This window comes from Nomascus leucogenys, chromosome 14, assembly GCF_006542625.1.
Source record: "Nomascus leucogenys isolate Asia chromosome 14, Asia_NLE_v1, whole genome shotgun sequence".
NCBI classification, from domain to species: Eukaryota; Metazoa; Chordata; class Mammalia; order Primates; family Hylobatidae; genus Nomascus; species Nomascus leucogenys.
Window position 1 is genome coordinate 3,927,496 of NC_044394.1, and position 22,001 is coordinate 3,949,496.

Consider the following 22,001-nt stretch of genomic DNA (forward strand, 5'->3'; position numbering starts at 1 on the left):
TTGGTCAATATAATTAGGCTACCTGTCTTTGCTAATAGTAGTTTATGGAAGTCAGACTCCTACCTTGGCACAGAGATTAAGACAGAGAGGCACTATCTACCTTGGTGATTATATTTCAAAAGGATGGCTCTCAGGTCCTTGAGAAAAAAATTTCCTAGATTATAAAGCTGGTAAGAGGCTGGAAGAAGATTTACATCTCAAAAGGGCAGAGAGAGAATTTACAACTGCAAATTTTCTAAAGTAAATGCTCTAAGAAAAGGGAAATCAGAGGCCTACAGTCAAAAGATAAACGTGTCTAAAGTTTAGTCAATGTAAATATTAAGGGCATCTTGGTCAGGATATTATTTATTATCTCCATACTATCTGGAAAAAAGAAGAATTCAGACTTGATTAACACTAACCCAAACTGTGTTCTGTGGGAGGCAAACTTAAGACCTATGAGATGTTTCAAAAAAATTTTATTCTCATCTAATGTAGTATTTACTCTGCTAATTCACAATGTTTGTGGGCAAATTACAGGCACTATGGAGTCCTGCAGTTTAAATAAAACAAAACAAAATAAAAACACTCTAGCCTTTCCTTAAGCCAATATTTTTCAAATCGAATACCAAATCCCTGCAAAACATATGTTCCAAGAAACAGAATTAAGGACCAAATAATCCTTAATTTCCCCTTTACTTCTAAAATGCTATTATTATATGCATTTAATAGCATTATTTTCTTGGAATATAAAAATTCATTTCTGGTTTTTGTGCGTCTTTAAATTTTTGCTCCCCATCTCTGTGCTCCAATGCAAATCCCCAGACAGATTCTTTAACGCTTCAAATGATTGAGAAATCACTACAGATTTTTAAAATTCTCAAACAGACCATTTAGTATTCAAAGTTTTCTAAAACCAGTAGCTACTTGACTAATCATTACTTGTATCTTAGAACAAGTAAGAGGATTCCATAGAAATTCAGGCAAAAAAAAAAAGAATCCTAAAAACCATTACTAAGCAACAACTTTTTATATGTAAATCCTTTGATTGTTTCTTGAGAAATTTCCAAAAAAAAAAAAAAAATTGAAAGGAGGGGAGGGAGGAAGGGAGAAAGCAAAAGAAAGCTGCGTGTGTGCATTTATCTCCAAGGGTCCTTATTTCACTAATTATGTAAACAAAATTTATATGGTCTTATTTATCTTACTTTCTGAAGTATCCTGAGAGTTTTAGCCTTGTAAAATCTCAGGCAGCATTTCAGCGTCAAACTTTTTTTTTTTTTTTTTTTTTTTGAGACGGAGTCTCACTGTGTCACCCAGGCTGGAGTGCAGTGACACGATCTTGGCTCACTGCAAGCTCCGCCTCCTGGGTTCACGCCATTCTCCTGCCTCAGCCTCCCGAGTAGCTGGGACTACAGGCACCTGCCACCACACCCGGCTAATTCTTTGTATTTTTTAGTAGAGACGGGGTTTCACCATGTTAGCCAGGATGGTCTCGATCTCCTGACTTCGTGATCCACCCGCCTCGGCCTCCCAAAGTACTAGGATTACAGGCGTGAGCCACTGCGCCCGGCTGCTTCAAACTTCTTAACCATTGCAGAGGGAGGGGTTATGTACTGGGAACATTTATTTTCTTTGCTGACAGAAGTAAGTATAGAGCCAAATGACTGAAGTTAGTTGGCAAATTTCTCTCTTTGTTATAACAAATGCTAGGGAGATAGCTCTTTGAGCCACATAATTCTAATTTTGCCAATTAGTAAGAGCAAACTAAGAAGCAAACTGGTATTGGATTTTCTTGTAAATACTACAAATACATTATTCTACCACAGAACAGAAGATATTAATGTAGTGTTCCTTCAAGAAAATAATAAATTAAGGTCACCAATATAAATAAAATAACCTTTATATAATTAGCTCAGAAAGTTAGATGAAAATTTTTAAAAATGCTTTTGATTATTAAAGTATAACAATGCTGCTAAACATATCAGTTTATGTTACTATGTGCATTGGGGTTGGTATATCTAAGACTAATGATGAGCAAATAACTAAAATGACTTCTACTGTTACTTACCTCTGAACAGCGATGGTAGAACACAAACCAAATTACTCTGTTTTTCCCTGAAAAGTTATTCATGTTTTAACTTTTAATAAGAATCCTATCCCGTAATTATAGATGTCAATAGAAATCTCATTTCCAACCATGAAAAGTGAATTTTGAGTCCCAAATATGCATTTTAGAAGTACAAACTTATGTTAAGTTTATAATGCAGTTGCCTTAGAAGGTAATAGAATATCTTAAATAAAGTAAACATATATGTAAATAATACCATACTTTAAAAATCTGTTCATTTTCTTCTAGGCTCACATATGTGTCCATTTTACATCTTTAGTACTATCATGTACACAACACAACACATATTGTTGGGAAAAATGATGAATAATAACATAGTGTGCCAAATGTTAGAGAATTGACCATATCTTTTGACAATTGGAATGTATTTTCTAAAACAACCAAGAAAAAGTTATTTTCTATAAATCCTTTTGTTTATAATCTATTTTTCATTCTAAATCTCATTTTATTTAATCTATTACTTTACTCAGAAAAACCTGATTAATAATGTTATTCTACATAATATAGGATATGCATATTCATGAGCCCTCATGAATTATTTGTGAGATTGAAATGAGTAAACCTTTATCTTATAGGAAAGCAATTAAAAGTACTTGACTCACAAGATGATAAATCAAAACTGAAAATTCAGTCCTCCAAACACATATAATTTGAAACCCTGCAATGAGAAGTAACACATCATGCTAGATTAGACTTCCCCGTGTAAAAAAGTGTATTTAAAATATTAAAGCTACTCTTTTAGATCATAAAACATTCCAGTGTGGGTAAAGGTATAGCACATTTTAAAAAGCTAAGCTGATGGGTGATTTAAAGTACTTTTGGACAACATATTATCTTCTGACATACCTGCTTTCTGAAAACCTAAAAGGTTTTATATTTTTATTGAAATGCCTAGGTGACACTGAAAACCAAGAAGATTCCTCCCTCAGGGAAGACGGGTTTAAATTTACTCAAGCTGCATAGTAGAAATTAACAAGTGATGCAGAGCACAGTTATCTTTCTATTGCATACTGTATGCTAGTTTAATAATCACATGATAGATAAAGTTGTCAAAAAGCAGTGAATTTAAAAAAAGATATATAATTTAAGTAAATGCACTGTAAAAAACATTGATTATACTGTATTCTATGTGGAAAAAGCTCAAAGCTACACTGTAAGGTTAAAATTTTATATAAACTAGTTTAGCAAATGGTATTCTAATAACTTCCCAACTTGGCAATATATTTTCCTTTCTTTTTCTCTCCTCATGAGTATGTACAGAGGTGATTTTTTTAAAACCTGGAAAAACATAGATTTTATGTAAATGCATACTACTCCTGGGAAAACCCTTTGGGTCTTATTGTCGTATTGCCAATTACATCTTAGTGATATTGCTCTATAGCATTGTCATTGTTTAATATTCTGTTTGAAATATTCTCAGATCTTCTTCACAAGTGTTTGTGTCCATTTTAAGATACTTCCAGGATCTGAATTATGTTGTTAATTTATTTTATGTTGCCTCTTTCTTTTTTCCTAACAAACTCTTTCCTGCTCAAACCTCCTATCATCTTGAAAAACAAAAATGCTGCCTTGTTCAGAAAGCTTCATATAATGAAAGCGTATTTATTTTTACCAGCTTCATCAAGCAAGGCTTCACTAAATATCTGTATTTTATGTGAGCATTATAGCTTAAGACGGTTTGCTTAAGACTTTTTTATTTTATAAAAATGAGAAAAGATATGAGAAATCAAGTGAAATTAGACAAACTTAAAAATACCTTGGTATATTGGGGAGATAAAAGCCTTGTAACTAGGTTCAGAATCATGGCACTACTTGGTCTTAAGAGACCTGAGTCACTAGATCTTTAAAACCTCAGTTTTGTCATTTATTAAGTGATAAACTAAAGCTTAAATAAGGCAATATATAGATAGCAATTTATATTGTAGAGTACTGTGAAATGTAAGGAAGCATTATAAGACAGAAGGCATTATTGCTAAATGACAGCTGGGATAGTGGAGCCATCTTCTCTCAACACCAGATGCTGCAGATGTTGACGTTTATTCCTAGCAATTCATAGATGGATAATAAAAGAACATTAGATTCACACAATGGAAATAATTGACTAACAAGACAAAAAGAAGACAGGAGACCTAGCTGCTCTTGGCTTTAGGCATGAAATTCCCACATACCTGGAAGACCAAGGCCACTTCTCCACAAATCTGTCTAATTCTGAAAACGAATCCACTCAGCATTTCATTATCTATTAATCAAATTTAAGTTACTTTGTACTGTTGGAGAAGAAAAATACATTTCCCCTGAGTTCATAAAATATTCTTTTCAGGAGAGAGCATTTTCTTGATGTTATAATTAATGTAGTCTGCCTGCTGTAGCTATTCAAACATTCTTTTATTCTATTTTTTGCCCCATGGCAATTCTCTGACTACTGTTTTATACATTATGCGTAAGATACATTGCATAAGACTGCATACTCATACAAATATGGAATTTTTTCTATCATACTTTTGGCCTTACTTCATATTCTGTATCTAATTTGTCTAAACTTATGGTGTAACCTCAATTTTTCTCCAAGGCATTCAACATTATTTGCAAAAAGATTCAGTTAGATTTATTGTTACAGGAACTCACAAACTGAATAATATGAGCAAAAATAAATCATTTCAGGGTTATTTAAATCTTAGTGCATTTGCTGTATAACTGTATGTAAAGAACTGTTCTGGGGGTTGGACACACAGAGAAGTGTTGACCATCTCTGCCCATGATGAGTTTACAATCCAGTAGTTTAGACATCGTTATGGTCTGAATATTTGTGTCCCCCGCCACCAAAATTCCTGTGTTGAAAACCTCATTGCCAACGTGATGGTATTAAGAGTTGGGGGTCAAGGAGCGTGATTGGATCATGAAGGCAGAGCCCTCATGGGTGGGATTAGTGCCTTTATTGAAGAAGCCCAGGGAGCTGCCCTGTCTCTTCTGCCATATGCAGACAGAAGGCACCATCTATGAACCAGAAAGTGGGCCATCACAAGACAGTGAATTTGTAGGCGTCTTGATCTTGAATTTCCCAATGTCCAGGCTGCAAGAAGCAAATTTCTGTTTAGCTACTCCATTTATATTTTGTTATAGCAGCCTGAATGAACTAAGACAGACATTATTGTGACTCTGAGGGAAATTGTGGAGGAAAGAAAGTGGTTTACAGAAAGATGACTCTCACTATGTTGCGTCAAATTATTTGGAGACCAGTGATACTGAAGAAAGAGAAATATGATGATGACATAGAGGGGTTTCAAAAGGTAACTTTATGTCATCTGCCCATTAGATTGTTTAACGCTTATGCATTTATTTATATTTTTACCACATGACTATGTAGAGATATCAATAGAAATCTCATTTCTAACCATGAAAAGTGAATTTTGAGTCCTAAATATGCATTTTAGAAGTACAAACTTATGTTAAGTTTATAATGAATACAGTTGCCTTAGAAGGTAATAGAATATTTTAAATAATGTAAATGTATATGTAAATAATACCATCCCTTAAAAATATATAAATATAAAAATACTTTAAAATACTTTAAAAGTATTCCTACATAAAATATAGTTTTGTTTACATTTAATATTTGTGAGAGTCATCCTTATTAGTGCTGATAGTTCTCAGCCACTCATTTTTATTTTTGTGTGATATTCCATTGTAGGATTGTCGAATGCCTGCACATATTAAAATTTGAATATTAACTATTGCCAAGTTGTTATCCAAAGTGATCGTAACAATGTTTATCTCAATTCACAGTGTATGAAGAGTTCTTGTTATGCCTTAATCTTGTCGATACTTGGTATAGTCAAACACTTAATTTTGTCAATATAATGGAAATGACTTGTGAATTTCTCTTGAGTTTTTCTCTTCTGTTGGAGTTGGCAGACAGGAATCACATTTCTCTTCATACCTTCTGTTCAATTTTCTATTGGGTTGACTTTTTCTTACTAAGTTTTTTAGGAATCATTTTTACTGTATATTCTTCATACTTATGTTTTGGTGATTATACACATTACAATATTTTTCTAGTCTGACATATTTTTCCATTGTGATTTTTTTTGTACAGAAATTTAAAATCTTAATGTGTTTGAAAATTTCAGCCTTTTGAAATAATTCACTCTATTTGCATTAAGAAATGTTTTCTTAACCTGTCCTTATAAAAATTTTGCTATATTTTCCCAGAATACACAGTTTTGCTCTTTATATTTACATTTTTGTTATAATATGCAGCATCAATCTAATTGTATTTTTTTATCTGAATAATACAGTCCTAAGACCATTTGCTGAGAACCCATATTTTCCCACTAACTATAATACTATTGCTGTCATATACCAAGTTTTATAAATGTCTAGGTCATTTTCTGGGGTTTCTATTTTATTTTGTGTCATCTTATTTTTGTGTCGCTTAAAACACTTTTTAAATTACTACAGATTTATAATAATCTCAGTATCTGCCACATCAATTTTGTATACTTTGTCCTATTTCAAAATATTCATGACTCAACATGCTGTCAAAATCTCAACAAAATATTGTTGTGGCTTAAAATTTTAAATTAATTTTGAGATAATTGATATCATTATTATATTGAGACTTCTTATATATTAACACAGTATCTCTCTAATTTTTTTCTTTTCTCTTTTAGCAATATTTTATAATTTTATCCATATTTAAATCATTTATAAGATCTCTTAATAGGGTTCTTATGGTTTTTTTAAGTTTTTATTATTTCTGTGAATGAAAATTTTTTAAATCAATACACTTTACTGTAATTAGGGACCCTAAAAGCACTCTTAGTTTTTGTATGTAGATTATCTAAAAGCAATTATTTATAACTTGTATACAAATTATCTTGCATTTTTATACAGAAATTTTCATCATTTAAAAATAAGGAGAGTGATATTACTTTCTATTATTTCTGTATTTCTTGTTGTATATCTTTCTTGTCTTTTCTGTTAGCTAAACCTTTACTACAATATTGAATATTAGAAGTGATGGCAGATATATTTGTCTTATTCCAGAATAAAGGGAAATACTTCAGAGTTTTGCCATTTTGTCCATATTTGCTATCATTTTCCTCCTACAGAAATCCTCTATCAGGTTAAAAACTAAAATTATTTTTTTCCTATTCCCTGTTAGGAATTTTTACTGAATAATTTTTCTGCATCTAAATAGGTAGTATGTTTTCTTGTTTACTTTCTACTATTTAATGTGGTGCTAATATGAAAATAGATTTGCTAAGATTCAAAGATCTTTATATTTCTTGAATAAATGTTGTTTATCAGAATGTGTTTTGTTGTTAGCACATGCAGAAACAACACACATGCATGCATGCACACACACACACACACACACACCCTGCAATAATCTCCAAACAATTTCTTAAAATCCATGTGTAGAAGAAGAAAAATGAGAAAACAGGCTTAGTGTCATCCATAATCACATAGAACAATCACATTGCTCGAACTGAGAATAACACAAAATTCCCTGGATCGCAAGTGTTTAAAAAATTATGGATTTATTTTGTTAAATTAAATTTGTCCTAAGGCTGCGTTTGTACTTTGAATCCCTACAAACTGTGAACTAACTTAGTATGTAAAGAAACTGCAACCTTAATAAGACTATATTCTTTTTTTTTTTTTTTAGACAGAGTCTCGCTCTGTCGCCCAGGCTGGAGTGCAGTGGTGTGATCTCGGCTCACTGCAAGCTTCACCTCCCAGGTTCCCGCCATTCTCCTGCCTCAGCCTCCTGAGTAGATGGGACTACAGGCGCCCGCCACCACGCCCAGCTAATTTTTTTTTTGTATTTTTAGTAGAGACGGGGTTTCACCGTGTTAGCCAGGATGATCTCGATCTCCTGACCTCGTGATCCACCTGCCTCGGCCTCCCAAAGTGCTGGGATTACAGGCGTGAGCCACCGCGCCCTGCCAAGACTATATTCTTGTAACAAATAGCTGAGTCTCACTCAATTACAGTAGCCAAGCTTCAGCCAATCACAGGCTGCCAACTGATCAGACAATGTCCACAGAAAGCAAATGCCTCATCACACCATGTCCAATAAATGCAAATGCCCATCTGTAGCCAATCAAGCTATTTCAGTACATCACTTCCTTTTGCTGTCTATAAATACTGTCCTGCCCATGTTGCTGGGTGGAGCTCTCTGAATCGCTTTTTGTTCTGAGGCTGCCCAGTTCATGAAACTGTCCTTGCTCAAATAAACTCTGCTAAATTTAATTTGTTTTAATAGTTCTTAACAAGAGATTTTATTCTAACACAACACATAGTGAAATAATATGGCCCAAATAGTTTACCACATGGGCAATTCACGTATTTGGATTAAAGTACACACACTCATTTTAAAAAGGGAAAGAAAGAGAAAGAAAATGAATTATGTGGTGAATTCTTCTCGTAAGGCTATTCAATAAATATATTCCCTAAAACAAACATGATGGGAAATGCTAATGTTCTAGTCTGTTTGTTATTGTCAATTTCCCCCATCTCATAGTCTATGCATCTTACTACATTAAATTGTGTTTAAATATATGTATTTTTCATAAAACATGGCCCCAAGTCAAATGCATCATCCAGTGCCCAAAGAGGCGAAACTTTTTTCTCCAATACTAGGGGAAAAATTGACTAGGCTGGGCATATTTTAAGGTGGACTGTTGAACTACATTTTTGTACCTTTCTAATGGGTATTTAAGGATAAGTTTTACAGCTGAGTTTTCAACATATGGAATGGTTTTAGAATCTTGTGAAATGGGAGCGTTCCCTTATCCCCCTCGCAGGGTGTGCGACAGGGGTGTGGCTCGCTTCTTTGGTGCCTCCACTGCTCAACCCTAGGGGAGCATGCAGACGGGAGGGTGCAGAGGTCGTGGGGAGCATTTTTTGGGTTCTGACCCCATGGCAGCATCTAGGGGTGTGTTTACAACTCCCAAAGCCTAAGTGAGCCTGTGTTACAGTGTGCTCTTTCAGCTTTGCTGTCTGCGGGCAGCTTGTGTTAATCAGCTCAGTTAGACCTTCTGCCTTATTACAAGGACAGAGGGCTTTCTGTATCCCGGGTTCTTGCCCTAGTGTACTGGAAAAATCGGATCACATGTGGGCTTGGAAGATGAGTGCAAGTTTTTATTGAGTGGTGGAATTAGCTCTCAGCAACATGGTTGGGGAGTCAGAAGGGGGATGGAGTGGGAAGGCTGTCTTCCCCAGGAGTCGGGCAGCCCAGCGGCCAGACTCTCCCCTGATCGCCCCTGGCCGAACTGCCCTCTGTGTCCACGTGGTTCCGCCATCGCTGGTCTGCCAGTGTCTGCTGGTGTCCATCAGTGTGTTCTCCTCCTCTAGAGGTCCAGCCAACTTGTATGTGTGCCTGCTGAGGTCTCTTGGGCACAGGATGTGGGGGCATGACCGGCCAGAGCGGTCTTGGTAAATGCAACATTTGATCCTGAAAACCCAGAGTGCATGTTCTCACTTCGATCCATGGGCACAGGCCCGAGGGTGGAGCCCTTGCCAGGGACCCGCCCCTTCTCTACCCAGCACTTCCCTGTCCCCCTCCCACATCACCTAAACAGTGACTTTAGCATTAGAACCGCCTGAAAGGCTTGTTAAACTACAGATTGCTGAGCCCCATCCCCAGATATTCTGATTCAGAAAATCTGGTGTGGGGCCTCAGTTCCAAAGTGATTCTAGGACCTTCTAACAAGTTTCCAGATGATATGGCTGTTGCTTGCCTGAGGACCATCGTCTAGGATAACCACTGACTTTAAAAAGGGGTTTAAGTTTTCTTTGGATCCAGTCAAGCTCAATTTCCACTGAATGTTGACGGTGTCTCTTTCTTTGGGTGCGGAGGTAAGAAGCAAGGGGAGCAATTTAGCATGTTTTATTAACTGTCACATGATAGGTGTTTTAGAATAAACTGGGGATTGAAATTATTCGAATTCACCTATAGCCAATATTCTTTAGTGCCTACTACAAAATTTTAATAAACTTCCTAGCCATCAACTGCTGAAAGTCTTATCTTTCTTGTAGCTTATAATTAACAGTTTAAGATAATGTTATCAACCAGGGATTGTTGACACATTTCCTTTCCCCATGGTTAAAAGACATAGAGCAAAACCATTCTTTTGACAATTTAACATTTTGGCTCAGCAATTCTTGACATTTGTTTTGCATTCGGAGGCAATGATATAACCTCTTTGCTGTGGCATGTCAGTTTTTCTGAGTTATCCTTGCCAGAATGCATTTCCAGGTTTTGATGAAAGATTTGCTTTTGAAATCAGTTATCTTTCTTCTTGCTTATTTTTTTCAAGACAGAAATACCTCTTTATAAATAAATAAATAAACCATCAGAATTTTATCACAATCTGAAAAGGTCATAGAGAAATCTGAAGAAAGTGTTCAAGGATTCATCATACCATTAAGGTATCTCCAGTCCAGCATCTTGCGGATTCCTTTAAGAGGAACTTTTATGGTCAAATGACGTCTGGTCCATAAACCAGTTTTCTTATCCCGAAGGTTGTGGAAACACAAAAGTTTATACAAAAGAACAAAGATTTTGTTTCTTTGATAAAGTCATGGGCTGCAAAATACCATCTGGCTTATATAATTGCTTGAAATCTCATTAAATGTTAAACAGATAAAGTATTTCAAATAAATTAATAAAAAGCTCTAGTTTCTAATTTAGAAAACATCAGTCTGAAATTTGTAATGATGAACTGATTAACAGAAGACAATTTTAAGCAGATATATGTGACATCTATAGCTATAGTCTGAATATTACAAAAATGAATTCTCTCTTCTTTCCCCTAGCCTAAGTTTTTTTTTTTTTCTGAATATGCATATGCTGTATCTAAAGTTCCCAGTAAATGTTTGTGGAGTAGATGAGACAAACAGTACCACTAAAAAGCCTCTGGACATTGGTAAATATTAAGCTTGATAAGTTGTAAAGATTTCATTTTTACTTAAACCAACTTTCACCAAATAGTCCCTTCTGGGAGGCTTTCATACTCAGCCTGCTGAAAAATTTTGAACTGACAGTGGGTTTTATTTGTTTATTTTGCATCTTTTTCTACTGAAAATGTACTTATTCACTTGGGAAAGTTAACCATTCATTTGGAAAAAACAAAACAAAACAAAACAAACAAAAAAAACAATGTGACTGCATCTACCCAAAGCTAGACACATATGCTTACTGCCTTGTCATTCAGTGCAAAGCAGTTTCCATAACAACCGTTATATCAACTGAATGCAAAGAGTCCTATCTTTTTCTAGGCCATGAAAGCAACTTTCTAAAGGAGAACACATGTTAATATCTTCTCCTCACTATATTACCCTATCAAACTATTTGGTGAAAAGCACCCTGTCTCTATAAATTAACATTTCTGCTGGATATCTCTTTCAGAATTCACATTTTCCCTTATTCCTTTAAGTATAGTGTGGCAACCTCTCCTTCTGCTGGGTCTGAAATCCCCCTTGTCAGAGGTCGGCCCTGGTTCAATCTCTGGTGAGGAAAGCAAAGTCAATTGGCAGTCTGGGCTCCAGACAGGGATTTTCTAAGCAATCTTTTCGTTTATAGCTCCGGTTCCAACCACATCCAAGTCTTCAGAAGTACCTAGCAACTCCAATTCTTAAATTTTTCCTAGGATGCTCCAATGTGAGTTTCTCAGAACTACAAGCATTGCATTTTTAACAACTGTCTTCTCTTAAATCATTTGCCAGCCTTCTAAGTCCTTCCATCTTCATATTTTGTCTTTTAGATTTACAAATATTATCTGATTTTACAAAGACACACTTCCTATTTATCATTCTTGTTCAGTTTGGGTAATCTTGGGGAGAAAGTTGTGAAAATGTCTTTTTTTTTTTTTTACCGTCTTGAAACTACAAGTCCTAAATATTCAAATGAAATAAACATGGAATTTTTGCCCTCTACCTTATAAAAGTAGTAAATTTAATAATAAGTTCTCATGATGTATTTAAACTATTTTGTTTGCAGAAATTTGGGGTTAAAATCATAGTGATTCTGTAAATTAAATTGATTTACACTTATGCTTGTTCTCTAAGAAGGTTCTTAGTTGGATGTAGCTCCTATTCCATACCACCTTCATCCTAACTTTCAAATCTACCATCAGAACAAACTAGATTTATTGGCTCATTAAAAAAAAAAGAAGATTGAATTTGCTGTGTATGGAAAACAAGGGAACAAAGACAGAAATTTTTAAAAGTAAAGAAAGAGAAACAATGGCAACTTTCAGCACATTATCAAAATCATATACTTTTAGGTAATAGGGAATTCCAATTTCTGAAGCTTGAACCAAAATTTAATGGCTAAGAAAGAAAAAGATAAAACTGGGTTAAATTCTGTTGTTAGAATTAAATCATAGTTGGTGGAACAGCTCACACCTGTAATCCCAGCACTTTGGGAGGCTGAGGCAGGAGGACCACTTGGGCCCAGGAGTTTGAGATCAGCCTGCGCAACATAATGAGACCTGTCTCTACACAAAATAAAAAATTAGCCAGGCATGCTGATGCATTCCTGTAGTCTCAGCTCCTTATGGGGCTGAGGAGGGAGGATGGCTTGAGCCTGGGAGGTTGAGGCTGCAGTGAGCCCTGTTTATGCCACTGCACTCCAGCCTGGGTGACAAAGTGAGATCATGTCTCAAAAAAAAAAAAAAAAAAAAAAAAAGAGGTGGGGGAAGGTGGGGGGCAAGAAACAGATTTTGTTCGATTCTGATCTGTTAGAGCTCTAGATATTAATGGGCAAAACCAAATTGTGAATACCAACTATCAAATAAGAAGACTTCCTTCTTTGTGATGTCGGTGTTTTTAATTTGTTTACAGCTAACTTTAATTTCAACGTTTCAAGATCCTGGAACTGATAAACAAAAGGTCAAGCCTAGGACACACTTCTCAGAGTCCCTACGTGCTATTGTTTTATTTAACGTTGCATAAAAACACACCTGAATGAGCTGTAGGAATCAAGCTTTAGCTCCCTTTGCAAGATGACAATCTCTGGCCTTGAGAAGACTTATGATTTTTTCCTTATATGGCTCGAGACAAAAGCATAACACAGGAACAGCTTGGAAACCTGAAGATGAAAGCTAACTGCGTGAATGAAGTGTTGCTGCCTTAGACAAGATAATCTGCCCATCAAAGCAAAAAAGCATAATTCAGTATGCCTGGGATGTCTCCGTATCCAAGGAAAGAAAAGGATCTGAAAGAAATTGTTGCCATTCTGACTACTTAAAGTAGACGCCTTGTTAAGTGAGATTCTGCTGAGACTAGGATGCTCTGTATGTGCCTATCGGTTCAAAAATATAATGAAAGGAAAGTGCTCTGTGTTTCCTGTTGACTTTCATACCCAAAGATCAATTTAATGGAAAATAAAAAGCTTCCATTCATGGGATACGTCTTTGTATTAAAAGGGATTAAATAAAGAAAGTTTGGAACTTTAGGAACTATTAGTATTATTATGTGTGTGAAGAAACAGTGAGTCCCCAATTCACTCCTCACTTTAACTGAGGGTTCCTTTCTTTCCCATTAAATGCCAAAGTCATTAATTCATTTTGTATTGAGCATAAGATCTGAATTTCAGTTAGCATAGAAAAAAACGACAAATCTCATGAAATCTCATAAAATGTTAGGAAGTTGGGGGAAAGCAAAAGCAGCTATAATTTTTAGATATTCATTCAAAAATATGTGTTATTGAAGCTACTGTCTATTTTCACATAGTATCTAATTTTTTAAATTATTCTTTTATTCTATGTGTATTCTGATGAGTCTTCACTAACTTATGGTATTATGGAGCATAACGTAGTTTAAAATACTGTTGACAAAGAGTCAAACTCTGTAAAATATTTGAAGAGATTTATTCTGAGCCAAATATGAGTGACCATGGCCTGTGACACAGCCCTCCGGAGGTCCTGAGAACATGTGCCCAAGGTGGTAGGGGTACAGCTTGGTTTTATATATTTCAGGGAGACATGAGACATTAATTAAATACATTTAAGAAATACGTGGTTTGGTTCAGAAAGGTGGGACAACTCAAAGCGGCAGGTTCCAGGCTATAGATAAATTTAAACATTTTCTGGTTGACAATTGCTTGAGTTTATCTGAAGACCTGAGATCAATGAAAAGGAATGTTCAGGTTAAGATAAAAAACTGTGGACACCAAGTTTTATTGTGCAGAGGAATTTCTCAGATTACAGACTTCAGAGAGAGACCATGTTGTAAAATGTTTCTTATCGAACCTAAAAGGGTACCTGTCTTAGCTGATGATCTCCTGAATCTGGAAAGAAAGGAAGGAAAACAAAGGGGAAACGGGATTCTCTATAGGATGTGGATTTTTCCCACAAGAGGCTTTGCCAGGCAATTTCAAGGTATGGCAAGGAAATATATTTTGGGGTTAAATTTTTTTCCTTGTCTCATAATGCTATGCCAGAGTCAGATTAAAAAGTAAGTCATGATATATGGGGTCAAATAAAACCCATCAGATGAGAATTCATGGTTTGTAGGGCATGACTTACTAGACCCCTTAGGTAGGAATTTGGGCAAGTTTAAAAAATCAGAGCTTAGTCCTCAATACCTATCTTAATTTCCTCATACAAACATTGCTGTATCCTTTCTTTCTCTCTCTTTTTTTTTCTTTTTTTTTTTTTTTTTTTTTTTTTGAGACAGGGTCTCGTTCTCTTCCCCAGGCCAGAGTGCAGTGGTGTAATCAAGTCTCACTACAGTCTTGACTCCCTGAGCTCAAGTGATCCTCCCACCTTAGCCTCCCTAGTACCTAGGACCATAGCCATACACCACCACTTGTTAGCCTCTCCTGGCTAATTTTTAAATTTTTTTTAGAGATAGGGATCTCACCATGTTGCTCAAGCTAGACATATTTTAATAAACTGCAGGTGTCAGAAAAGAGAACTAAGAAATTTTGATAATTTCATATCAATTAAGAAGATAACATGTTTCAAGAAATACTATTTGATCCACTATGTGTATAAGTGTCTGCTGTTAGCCACGATTCATTTGGGATCTTATTGCATATCTCAGATGTCCATATCTCATATCTCACTGAGAGTACCCTTCAGTTTCCCTTATGTTGGTTAATGTATATTTCTCAACCTCTTTACCAGACCACACCGGCCCAGAAAGCAGAATCCTTATTTGTTTTTTCTTGGTGGCTACTAATTTTCTACCATAGTACCCAGCACCTAGCATTCACTCAATTGTGTTTGTGAAATACGTAAGTGATTTTTATCTAAGCTCATTTATTTTTAAAGTACTTTTCTAAAAACATATCTTTTAAAAAAAATCCATTGCCAAAGGGAAAAAAAATTTAAAGTTTCTTTGGTTACCTTGGCGGATCATCTAGATGATCTGCATCAATGTCATCTTTTTGTTATACTCATTAACGCGGTTGTTCTTAGCATGAATTATTTTTTTTTTTTACTTATTACTTTTAGCATGTTAAAAAACAATCACATCAAAAAAGTATACAGATAAAAGTGTCATAAATGACATAATAGTGCTTGTGTGTATACATATACTTTTTGCATATATATATATATAAATCTATAGTATTTACCACTGTTGATATATGTATTTTGGAGCAGCTCAGATACTGCTATTATAAACTAAATTGTACAGCTTGGTTTATTACAAGTCGCAGAATTATGGTTATATAATGGGAATTAATATCCTCAGCTACATATTTATATACATTTATTTCTCAGCTTCCACCTGATCTGAATCAAGAGCCCAGTTATTTCATCAGAATTTTCTTTGCGTTTCAATGTAGTGTTTAGCTTTAATACACTGCACTTGTTTTGCCATTTGATAACATCATTACCAAGTTGATTAAAATTACATTAGACTCATTATATACAGAAAAAATATTGTCACATTCACTAGCTAAACAAATGTTACTTTCATTTTAAAAGACATATTTTTGTACCTTGAAAGTTTGAAGCCCCACCTTGCAACAGGAAGAAACATCAATGCCGGGTTTTCTACTATTCAAATATAAGCAATGTTGAAAACAAGCTCCCCAGTTAAACACGAAGTCATACTCTCTTGGAGTGCCCAAATCTTTGTCAGTGTTTTGGTATGTGTAGTGTAACAGAATATTATTTAAAGACATCACTAATTTTTTTTAAACCAAGAACTTGAATTTGTTTCAATGAAAAAAAAAAAAAGATTTTCAGAAGCATGAAATCACACTGTATTTTTTAAAAGATCAAAATCCTAGACTCCTATGAAAAACTAGGATCATTTTTATAATTTTAACATGGACAAGGTAATGGCCTAATGAGGTGCATCAATATCCATTGACTACATTCCATAAAGAGGCCAGAAATGGATTGTGTAAATGGCCACCCTGGGACCTTCGTGGGGAGAAGCTACGTGAGTCGGGGCAGAAGAAAGAAGTAACCACACTGCTAATCCAGTCAGTGTGGCTGCCCCACATGAGTACTGTGAGCACTGAGGGATCAGTAAGCTGCAACTTCTCCTGCTCTGAGATTCGCAAGAGTCAGACCAGAACAAAGGGCATAAACGCACTAAGACCAATCTCTTAGTATGTGGATATGATAAGCACTGCTGCACCTTTGGCCGTAAACTTATTTTAAGTGCCCCGATTTTTAAGCACCATTAAGTGGTTAGCCTTTCTCTCCAATGTCTTTTATTTTCAGATTGAAAGAAAATGGCAACAGCTGAAGGAGAATGATGAGCATTCTGTGAGACTGCAATTAATAAAGTCAGAACAAACTCTTCAGTCAGTTTAGGACCCAGGTTACAAACATGAGAGGGAAGAAGAAAAACTGGACTAAAAGACAAGGAAAACAAGAATTACATATTATTCCATGGATCTGGATTAAAAGTAGTTTTTTAAAAAACGTTTCTTTAGCTCTGTGTTCAAACGTGTATGAATAGATGCCCATATCTATCAAAAGCCACATACACTACATATAGCGTTAAAAATATCTATTCTACAGTTTTTTCAGTACTTTGTAACATTAGTCAAAATAGAATGAGCCAACAGAGTAAAAATGTTCAGGTTTTGGAGAAAAACATAAACGGAACTGAGTAATAAATTACCATTGTGCGTGCATCCCTAAATGCTATTGCTATGTTTCCGGGTTAAATTCTAACAGGTCAGTGATGATGCAATTGAAATGCTCATCTTAAGCAGCATCTACGTGGGGCTGAAGACATTTCCCTGTACTTTTATTACTGACAGACAGGAGAGATGCGCGAGTTGTTTACAATAGTATAAATACTGCTTTGGCAATTATGAACATAGCAATGTAGGTTTCATGTGGTTTCTCTCTCTTGTCTTTAGCAAGTACACATCACATCTCACAGCAACACTGACTCTTGGATGGAAAGCCCGTCCCTATTCCTGTAGTGGTAGGCTGGAGGCGGGGGCCCTGAATATAGATACCCAGATGGACTGGCATCTTCTGCAGCCGGTGAAGCTTTATACCTCACGGGACTATCTACAGAAACCGCAGGGAGGCCATGGTCCTGAAAGGGTGCGTGTTGAAAGGCTGAGTATTTTGGTAAATTGCCACGGCTAGCATCTCGGGTCCAAGATTGTCCCTGCGTCTCAGGTCTGTATGTATAACTAACTTCTGACCGTGTTCTGTTACCTGGCAAATAATCCACTGGCGGAATGATCAGTTTTCCATTCTTTGGTGACTCTGAATTGCCCGAATATCCCCCAGCACCAGTGTCAACGGGGAGGACTTCTATTCCACTAGACGGCAGTACAAGGGGGCTTGGGCGGCTGTAAGGTTTCTCCGGAGAAGCACTGACGGAAAGAGTAGAACCATGAGGTCTCCTGGAAGGATTCCGTTGAGTCCCGGGGCTAAACTGTGGAGAAGCAAAGCTGCTGTCGGCAGTAGGGAAGCGTTTGGGAGAGTTTCCGTGGTAAACGGGGGGATCGCTGTAGGAGGGGGGATGAGCTAGCCCTCGGGCTTCCCCATCTAGCTGGGACGGATATCCTGCATGACTTGGAGGCTGTACTTTAAAAGCAAACTTGTTGGATACTTTTGATGGACTAGAACTTGGCTCAGCGTGCTTTCTCGGGCTGGGAGGGTTAAGGGCATGCCGTGGGCTCTGGGGAAAGCCCTTTCCAGCGCCTCCTCCACGGAAGCGCCGCTGTCCGGCTCCGGGCCCGGCCCGTTGTCGCACTGCGATGCAGTGGAGCCCCGCTTCCCGTCCTCAGCATCCAGGGCCTTCATCTTTGGCCGCACTTTTGACACCCGCACCTCGGCAGGGCCTGGGGCTGTGAGTGCGAGCGTGGGGTGCGCTGCTCGACCTTTGCCTTCCATGGTGTATTTGGCAGTTCTCTCCATAGCTGAGACGTCTGACGGTTTATTCCATTTGGGCACAAATTCCTTCCTGATATTTGAAGCGGCATTGCTATTTTGGTTGGCAGCTGTGTGATTATATTGCCTGGAACTGTCCTGTGGACCTGATGGGAGTTTTCTTTGAACATCTGCCTCATCTTTAAGCTTTTTGCTCTCCTCCACCACCGATTTCCGTCTTGGCGGCTGCGCTCTCTCGGGCCTCCCGGTCCTGCTCTGGGGGTGCGGGGAGTGCTTGTGCCTCCTGTGGGGCGCCCCGCTCTCCCTCCTGCCGCTGGCCCGCGGGCTCGGCCGGCCCACGCTCCTCTGTCCGTTGCTCAAGTGATGGACGCCCCAAGACTGAAGTTCAGGTGGAAGCTGCCCCAAGGGCTTCTTTGGATATTCATCCTCTTTACCAGGTTCTGGAAGGTCTAACTTTGCCCACTTTAGTTCTGCCATAGAAATCTGAAGTTGCTCTATCACAAAATCATCTTCAAAGAAAAAGTCCTTTGCCAGGGTCTCCTGAAGAAATTCTACAAGTTCTTCCATGGACAATTTCATTAGATGTTTTTTGTGTAATTTTAAGATTGTGTAAGACATAGCAGTAAGAACTCGTTCTCCTTCAAAGATGTAGATATCCCATATTCTGAGGTTTAGTGTAAAGGGAGTACGATTAAGGAAACACTGAAAAAACCATTTCATTGTGTAGATTTCTTGAGAATCCAAGTGTTGCTTAAGCTTGGACAGACATTTGTTCAGTATTTTTTCATGATGTTCTTGAAACCTCAAGAGTTTAGGAAAACCTTGGACAAAAAAGCCATGCATGGCATGTTTAGGGCCTGAGAAGAGTTTGACCAGGGCCCAGAAGGCGTCTTCCTCGTTCATATACATGAGGAGTAAAGCTGTGATCTGGCTCATCCCCTGACAATACCCGACTTCCGTATTATAAATAGAATAGGCAGCAAGAACATGGAATAAGGACTGTTGCTTAATACCATATCTGTCTCTAAACATAATGTGGTCCCGAAATGTGCGGTTCACATCCAGGTCTATTTGTCTGATGTCAGGTCAACAGCCCCGTGCTCTGTGTTTTAATTTACTATACAGGTCCCTTGTTTCTTCTTTCATTTTAGGGATCTCAAGAAGGAGGGCCCAGACTTCACCTCTGAGCTGGAGTGGTATTCGTTTGTAAATTCGCCTATGAAACTTTTCAGTGTTCTTGTATTTTTCCCATCCTTTCAGCATTTTCAGCCATTTGGTAGTTCTTTCAATTTCCAGGTGCTTTTGCCGTTCCACAGCCGCATTATGATCTGGGAGCTCCAGCTCATGTAAAAAGCCAAATCTATCCATGACTTTGTAAACAAGGTAATCAGCATCTTCCCAAGGTGCAATCTCTGCACCTTGTCGTCCTCTGTCATATTTAGCAACTATTTCAGCTCGCTCCTGGGCAAGTTTGAGTGCTACATCCTGGTCTGAATTCATGACTGCAAATGGCTCTGAACGTTGTCCCAATCAGATATTAAACCAAAATCTGCTGTCTAAGGTTTCTCAGAGGAATACATGTCCTCAGTACGGTCCAGACTGCGAGGCTGTGGGCAGCGGGCAGAGCGGGCGGTCCCGGGCGGCCGAGCAGGTCCTGCGCGGCGCGGCGGCGGCTACCACAGTGCCCTCAGCCCCATTGTTTCCCTTCCAAGAGGATCCCGGCAAAGCCGAGCCCGGGAACCAGGAAGTTCCCCGGCGCGACACCTCCTGCCGCCGCTATGGAAACGGCCCCCGCCTCCCCGGGATCCCGCCTCCGCGCCTCCGGCCCCGCCCGCCTCACCGGCCGCCGCCAACTGTCACCGCAGCAGCGGTGGCCGCCGCCGTCTTGGCGCGGCCCCGGGCGGCCTTAGCATGAATTATAATGATGAAGGTGATAATAACAACTGGAATCAAATGGTTTTTTTTGCAGTAGAGAAAGCTTTCAGTCATATTATTCCATTTGATCTTCACAAAATTCATGTGTTGGCAGAGTGGTCACTGTTATTCTTATTTTATTTATTTATTTATTTACTTATTTACTTTGAGACAGAATCTCGCTCTTTCGCTAGGCTGGAATGCAGTGGCACAATCTTGGCTCATTGCAACCTGTGACTCCCAGGTTCAAGTGATTCTCTTGCCTCAGCCTCCCAAGTAGCTGGGATTGCAGGTGCATGCCACCATGCCCGGCTAATTTTTGTATTTTTAGTAGAGACGAGGTTTCACCATGTTGGCCAGAATGGTCTCGATCTCCTGCCCTCGTGATCCGCCAGCCTCAGCCTCCCAAAGTGCTGGGATTACAGGCCTGAGCCACCGCGCCCAGCCTTTGTCATTCTTATTTTACAGTTGATTAAGTGAAGACCAGAAATGTCAAGTGACCTGTCCAAGATTACATAAATAGCAAGTGCAGATGCTGGGAGATTCATATTCTGGTCTTTCTGATTCCAAAACTCTATGCTAAATGCAGATTAGTCCCCAGTTTACAAGTGCCTGAATCGTAAAGCCTTCTTCAATCTGAAAACAAACAAACAAAATAACTAACACCCACGTGAGCACAGAAATCACCAGTCCACTTGACCACATGACTATAAGACACTCTTATGCCATTGAACCTCCCATTCCATGTTTCTGGTACTTAATGGAGGACAGAAAGCTTGTGCTTTCACAAATTGCCTATGGCTTGCTGGGGTAAAATCCTTTAAAAATATATTCTGTTCTGGGGAAATATTTTCATTGCCTCCTATTGGTTTCTGTTTGTTAGTTCAAGCATCTTTAATGAGATGAGGAGTACTTTGCAGCCATGCTGCGTAATTTTCTAAATTATCACAGGTTAATTTATTCCTGAATCACCCAGAAGTTCTGGACAAAGAAATGCCTTCAGAAGCAAGTAACATCGGGCACCTTCTAGAGAAGAGTACATGGAGGGACCAAGTGGGAGCTTCTTCCCATCTTTTTTTTCTCTAGGGCCTTCAACTTTCAATTCAATCCCTTCCCTGCCTTAGTTCGTAGAAGCTTCTTTCGAAGTCTTCTCTCCATACTCAACTCTTGTTTCATCCATCACAGTCTATTTAGCACAGAGCAACCAAGGTGATTCTTTTAAAGCAAATCTAAATACATAAATCACTTGTCCAAAATCCTTCCAGAGCTTCCAATTTCAGTTAGAATAAAGTCCGAAGGCCTGACCATGACCTCCGGGGCCCCTCGTGATCTGCCCTCTGACTGCTTCTCCAGTACCACTCTCACTCCCACACTGTGCCCACTCAGCAACAGCCACACTGGCCTGCTGGCTCCTTCTTCACTTGCCAAATATTCTCCCACCTCAAAGCATTGGCTCCTCTCTGCCTCAAACACTTTTCCCTTAGCTATTTCCACAGCTGTTTCCCTCACATTATTCAAGTCTCATATTATCTCATCAAGGAGGCCTTCCTCCAAATTTTCTATATCCTTACATTATTTGTATACTTTTTCATAGTACCAATTGCTACCTAACATTGCATTGCATATTTATTTACCTATTT

At 37.9% G+C, this 22,001-nt stretch overlaps 1 pseudogene; it reads right to left on the reverse strand.

Annotated features, from left to right (window-relative positions):
• Window positions 1-17,473: 17,473 nt before the first annotated feature.
• On the reverse strand, window positions 17,474-20,024 carry LOC100586609 (annotated as a pseudogene).
• Window positions 20,025-22,001: the final 1,977 nt, after the last annotated feature.